Source organism: Panthera onca, chromosome A2, assembly GCF_046562875.1.
Source record: "Panthera onca isolate mPanOnc1 chromosome A2, mPanOnc1 haplotype 2, whole genome shotgun sequence".
In the NCBI taxonomy this organism is placed as follows: Eukaryota; Metazoa; Chordata; class Mammalia; order Carnivora; family Felidae; genus Panthera; species Panthera onca.
Genome location: NC_138340.1, coordinates 1318353 through 1327658, shown reverse-complemented (window position 1 = coordinate 1327658; position 9306 = coordinate 1318353).

Below are 9306 nucleotides of genomic sequence, written 5' to 3'. Positions count from 1 at the left end.
TCAGGGCCGGATCGTTCTCTGGAGGGCGTCCTGGGCAGTGTGGGGTCAAGCAGCACTTCTGGCCCCACCCCCTCGATGCCAGGAGCCCCCAGTGCGATGACCACAGATGTGCAGACGTGGCCCCTGCCTGGACAAGGTCCCCTGGGGCAGAACCACCGCCAGATACAAAGGCTGTAGGGGACGTTCCTGACCCAGGGTGCCGGTGCCCGCCGCGTCGCTGGGGAGCGCGGAGACCGCAGCCGACTTCACACCCTCCCAGCCATGTCTGTGCGCACACGATCCGACATTTCTTGTGAGCGAGGCGTTTTCTCGAATGCCTGGTCTCCTGTTGCCAATCGTGTTCAGAAGCTCAGCTCTCGATCTGCAACGTGGCAGCCTCTCACGCGCCCGCTGGCCTCTTCCGCGTTCACGCAGATCCTTGCCTGCGGTGACCCGCCGCGGCCAGGAAACGTGCCAGGCGCTGGCCGGCACTTGCGGTCATCTGCTGTGCGTCCCATCCGGGTTAGCAGGGCAGCAGGCGGCCCTTCGCGCCCGCCCAGTGCTGTCAACCCCTCGTCCCCGGTCACCACGCGCCATCACAAACCACCGCCGCGCTGGCTTCTGCCGTGGTCAAACATCTCTACTGAGGTGTCACTGACATGCCATACAAGTCACCCAGTCGAGGTCAACAGTTCGGTGGCATTTGGCACCTTTGCAAAGTTGTGCAATCATCACCTCTATCTAGTTCCCGAACATTCTCACCTAACAGAAACCTCATCACCACCCGCCGGCACCCCCTCCCCCGGCCCCGGGCCCCCACGAGCCCCCTCCCTGTCCCTGGATGAGCCTGTTCTGCACGTTTCACCCACGTGGACTCACACCCCGTGTGGCCTCTCGTGTGTGGTTCCCTCCCTGAGCGTCTTGGGTCCGGGGTCTGTCCTCGGGGCGGCGGAGGTGGGCGATTCTCGCGCCTGCTCGCGGCCGAGGGACGTGCGCGTGCGCGGTGGAGGCACCTGAGGGGCGTGCGCGTGCACGGTGGACACGTCACGTGCAATTGTCAGACTTTGGGGCTGTTGTCACCTTTGCTGTCCCCAGCCACAGCAGAGTTTTGTGCAGGTCTGCTGTTTTGAAGCCACTGTTTACATTACACTCTGCTGACCTTCCGATGGCACTGCCGGTCACCACCCAGGGAGGGGAGTGCGTTCCTAGATATTTCTGGAGCCATCTGCCCTTCTTTCCAAAGACAGTGGATGAAAAACAAAACCAGCTGCTCGGCTCTGCCCCTCCCTGCTGTGGGCCTCCCGTCCCTAGATGGGGATGCCGTCCGCAGGAAGGCCACCAGGGACGACAGCCTGGAGACAGCTCTGTCTGTCCCCGGGGGGGGGGGGGGCGCTGGTCCCCACCACCTTGCTGCCCAGCCCCAGGCCTGTCTGAGCTTCCGTCAGATGCCGGGTTGACCTGGATTTCACACTGGTGACACTTGGCACCCTCCAGCACTTTGCTGGAAAGTGGCGATATAGTCAGGTGGCCACCCTGTGTCCCCCACCCCGGGACCTCCACCCGGGACTTACCAGCTTGCTGATTTTCCCTCTCACCGGGCACCGGATCCCCAATCCTGACCTCAGTGGGGGATGGGTATGGGGCCGGCTGGGACCCCACAGCAAGGTCCCTGGTCCGTCACGACACAGGAGGTGGCCACGAGCCCGGGGTCCCGGCAGACACCCTGCATCTGCTCGCCCCGCGGCCCTTTCTCCGCCGTCCAGCCCATTTCCTCTCTTTGTGTGAACAGATCTTCCTGACTGTTCTCTGCTCGGCTCTGGGAACAGCCGTGAGTTCCAGCCACCCGGCCAGGCCAAGGCCAGAACAGGCATTTTGGTGGGAGTCCTGGAGGAGAAGCCCAGAGCAGGGGGACCCCACCGCACCCTCTGTCGAATGAACGTACTCTGTCAGTCCAGTCTCCAGAAGCTTCCAGGGAAGATGTGCTGCTCTGTCACAGCAGCAAGGGGAGGCTGGTGCAGGCTCATCCCTAAGGATCAGCCTGGGGGGAGGGCACGGTGTCCTGGGCCCCTGTAACATACCACCAAAACTTGGTGCCTTAAAACCACACACATTCTGGGGCGCCTGGGTGGCTCAGTCGGTTGAGTGTCCGACTTCGGCTCAGGTCATGATCTCACGATCTGTGAGTTCGAGCCCCGCGTTGGGCTCTGTGCTGATGGCTCAGAGCCTGGAGCCTGCTTGGGATTCTGTGTCTGCCTCTCTCTCTGCCCCTCCCCAGCTCACGCTCTGTCTCAAAAATAAATAAAGTTAGAAAAAAAAAGAAATTACTTAATAATAGTGGTGTGCTTTCTTTTTTTAATTTTACTTCATTTTGAACTAGTTCTAGACTAAACAAAATTTGCAAAACTGAGGGTTTCCAGGTACCCCCACCCAGTTTCCCCTAAAGCTGACATCTTACATGGCCAGGGAACCAGGCTCAAAGCAGGTCGTCCCAGGTAGTGGTGTCCAAGGGGGCTGAGGTGAGGGTGATGCAGGGACAGGAAGGAAGGCCACCAGAGGGGGACTGGGTCCACCCCCCAAAGCCTGACGTGGACCAGGGCTCTGCCCTGCTGTCCTTCTCCCCAAATCTGTGGGTCCTGCCACCTCTCCAGATGCCAGTCCCAGTCTTTGAGAGCAGCCTCGGCAGGGGCCCTGGCCGCAGACATCTCCAATCCCTGAAGGCCACCTCGGGGGACGCTCCAAGCTGGGGACACAGAGCCTGGTGAGTGGTTTGGGGTAACACTTCAGCGGCTGTCTGCACCCAGGATCAGCCAATGTCACTGCTTACCCCTGATTTGTATTTTCATTGACCTGGACCAGTTGAGAGAAAGGAGGGCCGGTCCAGGGTGGAGGGACACTGTGGCCATGGACACCGACCCTCAGAGCCCATGGGGACCAGATGTTCACCACCACCCCTTTGTTTTCCGCTGTCGGATACAGGGCTGGAGGGGATACTGCCTGAGACCTAAAGCCCAGGGGAACCAACCTCCCGAACCCTGCAGGTCAGGAAGGGGTCCTTGTAAAGGCAGTTTCCTGGCCCCAGGATTAGAAGGGTGGGCGCAGGGGCCCAAGCCTGGGGACAAATAAGGTTCCCAACTGCGGTGTGGCTTTCTGAGGGCGTGCTTGTCCTAAAGCCGAGGAGCTTGGTGATCCTCATGCTGGAGGTGCCTGAGGTCTAGGTGCACACCGTGGCGCCGCATAAATGCGGGGGTTCCCTTCCAGGGAGCAGCGGACTCTGGATGCTCCGTTCACGTGCCTCTGATATGCTCACCTGAGGAAACTGAGGCACAAGGAGACACACACACCCCCCACCCCCACCCCGGGGCCGGCCCTCCGACCCTCACCTTGGGGTCGAGCCCTCGGGGCAAGCAAAGCCGGAGAGATGTGCGCGGTCCCTTTAAAAGGAGCGCGGCCCTTCTTGCGCGACCCTGAGGAGAACAATCCCATTGGCTGAATTGTGGGGCTCAGCCACGCCCCCCGCGCTCAGTCCTTGGAATCCTATTGGCCCAGCTCCAGGGCCCATCTTCCACACCCAGGGAGCCTGGGCACCACGCCAGGCTCGGTGACGCAAACGCGTTGCCCGGCAACCGCTCCCGCCTCGGGGCAGAGGGGCCCAGCGCCGGAGCCAGGGCGCAGGCGCGGCCGCAGCGAGTTCCCCTGGGCGAGCGGCCTGGACTCCGGAGTCCACCCCGCCCGCCCCTGTCGGCGCCCTCGCCCCCCTCCCCCCCGCCACCCCGGGGTCCCGACGTGCGGATGAGCAGGAGGAGGGACCCTGGGGGCGGCAAGCCCGGCGGGGGTCACGGCGTGGGAACGGGCTGGGCGCCGCGGGCGTCCGGCGGCAGAGGGCGAGGAGGGTCCAGAGGCGCCGGGTCACAAGTCCCGCAGCGGATCCGCTGGAGCTTTTAGCAGCATTAGCAAATCCAACCCTGGGGGAGGGCATTCCCGGAGGCTGGAGCCGGGTCCCTGCACCAGCCGCTTTCGGCCACAGGCACTGGCCCGGAGTCCAGACTTCCAGGCCCCTCCTGCCTCCTGGACACATCGCCACTGTCCTCCGCCCTCTCGGCCAGGTTTCCCTCCCGTGGGCCTGGCTGGACCTGCCTCACTGTGCTCATCTGCAAAATGGCAACGCCAGGCGTCAATGCCTGTGTGAGCCTCCCAGGACTACTGTAAGAATTACCAGATTCGGGGGCTTAAAATGGCAGAAATCTATTCTGTGACACTTGTGGAGATCGGGAATCCCACACAGGACTCGGGCTAAAAGCCAGGTGAGGGCTGTTTCCTCCCGAAGGCCCAGGAAGACACGTCTCAAACCCCCCCCCCCCCCCCCCGCAGCTTCTCCCTCCATCACGGCCAGCAGCAGCGTGGGGTCTGCCCACCTCTGCCTCTGACCCTCTGCCTCCCTCTCTTGAGGACCTCGTGAGGACTCTGGGCCTCCTGGGAACCCAGGGTCACCCCCACCTCAGGGCCTTAATCTCATTCGCAAAGTGCCTTCTGCCGCTAGGGTTCACGGCCACAGACAGGTTGCTGGCAGTAGGGCAGGACGTGTTTGTGCTGTCACTCCGCTGACCCCAGGGCGTGACTGAGCTTTCTGAGGCATGGAACCACCTCTGCCTTCTGCCTGGCCCTAGGAAGAGGGGAACCTGTGTGTCACTAGGACATGCAGACCTCAGTGCCTCTCCCCCCCCCCCCCCCCCCCCCAGGCCTGGGACCCAGACTGGCCAGGAGCAGCCCCAAGGAAGCAGCCTCCAGATGGTGTCTGGGGTCAACCGGCAGGGAGAGGCCCTGGGCTGCAAGAGGGTTTGGGGCAGGTGACCTGAGTGGTGTGGCCTGGCCGGGCATTCGATGTCCCCCTGCATCTGCTGCCCTCGCCCTCCCTAACCTACCACTTTTTTTGTGCTCCCGTGGCCTGGCCTCCCAGGACCTGCACGCACACCCGAAAGCTCCCCACCCTCCTCAAAACCGGGGGCTCTTGTACATGATGCCCCAGGTTATTGTGGGAGAGGTCAGCTGGGAGTAGGGGCCCCGGATTCCCCAAGAGCCACCTCCAGTGCCTTGGAGGACGGGGCAGAGAGGAAACAAGATGACAAGCCAAGGGCCCCATCGTGGGTCACTAGGGCAGAGTGGTGGCCTTTGGCCATCTGCTGGGCCTGCCCTGCCAGCCCCCAGCCCCACCCCTGCCCCCACCTTGGGGACTTTCAATGACTGACCCCCCAAGAAACCACACGCGCCGCCCGTGGCTCCCGGAAAGACGCCCACAGCCAGAGACACCCACAGCCAGGCAGGCAGCGCAGCCCAGAACTCCTGGCCACGCCCACCCCTGCTTTCCCTTCTCCCCGCCCTTCCCCCACCCTCACCGAGGCCCGCGGCCCTGGCTCCGTCCCCAGGACTGCTGAGCCACCGGAATGGAGCGGGCTGTGAGTCAGTCAGCAGGAAGGGACACTTACAGCCACTTGCATCAGATGTTCCTGCCGCGTGGTCCCACAACCTTCTAGAAGCCCCAGCTCGTGACCCTCGCTTTTCTGGGGATCTCCTCCGGCTTGGGGTTCCTGTCCATGGGGGACCAGACAGATGGGAATGGGTGGAGAGGGTACAGGCTAGGCTGGGCACCAGCTTGGGACTCTAATTCCACGAGTCCCCTACCCCCACTGCCATGCTCACCCCAACTCTCAATCCTGATCCCAGCACCCTGGTCCTCCTTTGAGGCTGCACTGGGACCCAGGTGTCCCACACCAGCTCAGGGCTTTAAGGCAGCCCTGTGCCCCCTCTGAGTCTCAGGGCGCCCAGCTCTGAGCAGGAGAGGGAGAGGCCGGGGCCGTCCCCCAAAGGCACTGCTTGTAAGCACACTGGAGCCATCCCAGACATGCCCCACGGCACCCAGCCCCGGACACAGGCCCCGTCCTCTCTCCGGCGTGTGCACACCAGCAGGTGCATGGGCCACGCACCTCCACCCGGCTCCCACGCCCCACACAGACCCAGGCTCATTGCTTCTCTAAACGTGCACAGACAGATCTACACACCCCAATCTGGTCACACTCACACATGCTCACACCGGACCGGCGCCTTGTTTGTAATGCCGGGGGAGAAAGGTCTTTGCCCTTGCCCCCTGGTAGTGTTGTCAGGTAAGTTACAGGGCCCCACCGTTACCAAGTTAAATTTGAATTTCAGAGAAGTGATGAATAAGGTTTGGGATATTTGTATGCGTGGGACTCTCTCTGAAAAGTATTCATTGTCTCTCCGAAATTCACATTTAACTGGGTGTTCTGTAATTTATTGGCTAAATCTGGGAGTCCTGCCTGCTGGGATGTGGAGGCCCTGAGTTCCCGGGGCTCCCCCAGGCACTGCCCAGGAGGTGAGCACCCAAGCCCCCGCAGGGGCCCAGGGCTCAGGCCAAGGAGGGGGTGGTCAGAGGGGAGACCACTGAGCACAGAAGCTTGCCTCCTGGCTCAGAGGAGGCTGGCAGAAGCAGAGACCCCAGGATGGAAGTCAGGACTTGCCTGCTGTCTCCTCTGGGGTGTGGGGGAGAGCGCACACACGGCATAGGCTGAGAGTCACCCCGCAGAAGCGAGGGGCTTCTCAGGGGCCTGGCTGGGTGTAGACTCTTGGAAAGAGCAGAGTCCCTGCACCTTTGGTCTAAGCTTTGCCAAGCCGGCTTCATGACTGCAGCGGGAAAGGGGGTCAGCATCCCCCTCCTTGAGCCCCTAGGGAGCCACAGGGGCGGCTGGAATAAGAAAAAAAACTGCATGGGGAGGTGGGGGGAGGGGAGGGGAGGGGGAGGCCCAGGAGCCAGGGAATCATTTCCCGCTTGTCCTCCTTTTTCAGGCCAGTACCTGCGGCTCTGGGAGCCTCAAAGTAGCCCCTGGGCCCCCAGGGCTGTCCTGAGCCCCCCTCCCAGGCTCTGGCAACCCCCTCGGCATCTGGCATCGGAGGGGTGGGAAGCGGTGTTGCCCTGGGCCCTCCCTGTCCTGCCCACCAGCTGTGTCTGTCCTTTGCCTCGCCTGGCTGGGACTGCACCCTCCCCCGCGCCCCAGTGACAGTCACCAGGAGCTGGGGAGGTGTGAGGAGCAGGGGCCAGGACATCGTCTTCCTGCCCTCACCTGCCTGGCAGATTCCTTCCACCCCCAGAGGAGGTCGGAGGCGGGGAGCCAGACCCCTGGGGGTCCAAGAGGAGGGAGGCAGGGTGGCTGGCAGGTACCTCCCAGCCCTCTCTCTCCCTCACTCCCTGGCCCCTGGGCACCCGGCACCTCTGGGACCTCAGCCCATAAACAGGGCCTCCTCCAGGAAGATGGTAGGCTTTGGCTGTGGGGATCTGTGGGGCTGGCCCACAGCAGGACAGGGCCTAGGCCCGAGAGCCTGCAGGCTGGGCACAGGCGCCCCTCCCCTTCCTACATTCCCCCTGCCCGTCCCTGTGGCCACCAGCGCAGGCCAGGCTAGGGCCTGCATAGCACAGGCACCCACAGGCACCTGTACCGACGAGGTTAGGCCCGGCTCTCAGACCCGGGGGCTCCGGCATCTCTGCGGGGGGAGGGGGCGTCTCTGACCTGACCTGCTCAGGGTATGTGGGCCAACTGATTGAACATACCCCTATGCAGCCCGGGGTGCGCACAGAAGCCTGTACGTGTGTGCGCGTCATGCACGGGCCCCACCCGCTTAGGGGGCCCACCATGTGCATCGCGGCCCCTCCCAGCGCTCATACAAGTGTGTGCTCCCCTCACGGTCCCCACCTTCTCACACACGGGGCAAGGGACTGCAGGACTCAGCAGGGGACACTGGTGATGTCTGGGGACATTTGTGGCTGTCATAACTCAGGGCGTGCTCTACATCAGGTGGGAGGGCACGGACACTGCTCAACACCCCGCAGTGCCTAGGACGGCCCCCACGAAGAATGACCTGCCACTGCGTCACTACTACTGGGGAGACCTGCTGGAAAGGCCCCAGAGGCAGGGCCATCGTCCTGTCTGCCCACCTACAGCCTGGGGCCCACAAAGGGACCACCTGTCTGGGCTGTGTGACGCTGAGGCAGCTTGTCTGAACGGTGCCCAGTGCTGGGCCCGGCTTCTGGCTTTGGGAACAAGTCTGTCCCCACTGGCCAGGCTCCAGGATCGGCCACCAGGCCCCGAGCGTGGCTGCACCTGGGAAGATGGCCCTGGGGCGAGGCCCTCGTTCGTTTCCGTTCCCTGAGGTCAGTGTGAACGGCAACCCCACACAGGTGCACACGTGAGGGCGGACGCAGCTAAACACCCACACTGGGGTATAGACCGACCTTCCTGTCCTGGGCTGAACCACGTTCCCCAGAAAGATACGTCCACGACTCAACCCCTGGAGCCCGTGAATGTGACATCTGGCGACAGGGTCTTGGCAGGTATAACTGGACAAGATGAGGGGTGCTGGAGTAGGGTGGGCCTGGTGCCATGAAGCAAAGAGCAGACGCAGAGGAGACGGCCACCTGAAGGTGGAGGCGGGGAGCAGGGGGAGGCGTCTACAAGCCTGAGGGACTCCAACCCCGGAAGCTGGGAGAAGCAGGAAGCATCCTCCCCCCTGGAGCCTTCCGAGAGGGTGTGGCCCCGCGGAGACCTTGATTTCAGACTCCTGGTCTCCGGAATGGGAGAGCATACATTTCTGTTTCAGGCCTCCCCAGTGTGCGACGCCGTGTTACAGAAGCCACAGAGGCTAACACACTTACACAAGCCCCGTAGGCACAAACACACAACCATGCACACACAGACGCTCAGACACACCTATTCCTTCCAGCAATATTCAGTGAGCACTCCCCGTGCGCCAGGCCCCGTGTGCTGGGCTCTGGACGGGCAGTGGACAGGGCTGTGCTCTTATGGAGCTGACCTGAGGAGGGGCAGTGACCCATCTGTACCCCCCTGAGCCACCCGAAGCGCGTGGAAACCTGCAGGTAACCATGTACACACAGAGAGGGCTCCTGTAGAGGCAGAGGTGGGAGGGGACAGCCAAGAAAGGAGGGAGGGAGGAGGAGGAGGCAGCTTCGAGGTGGCCTCTCCGGGGCAGGCAGGTCTAACAGCCACACCCCAGGCACTTGAAGCCAAAGTGTGTGTCTACACAAACACACACACGCACACACACGCAGGGGACAGAGGACTTGGGGCTGACTGAAGTCAGGTGTGGCCTGAGCTGTGGCCTTGGCAGGCGGCACACAGAGGCAGCCCCCTGGAAGGGGACAATTCAGTTTCAGGTCAGCGGGGCCCGTTGGGGGACAGTTGGGTTTGGGTGGTGGCAGGGCGAGCTGAGGTCTGGAGGAGACGGAGGTGGGTTCACCCCACAGGC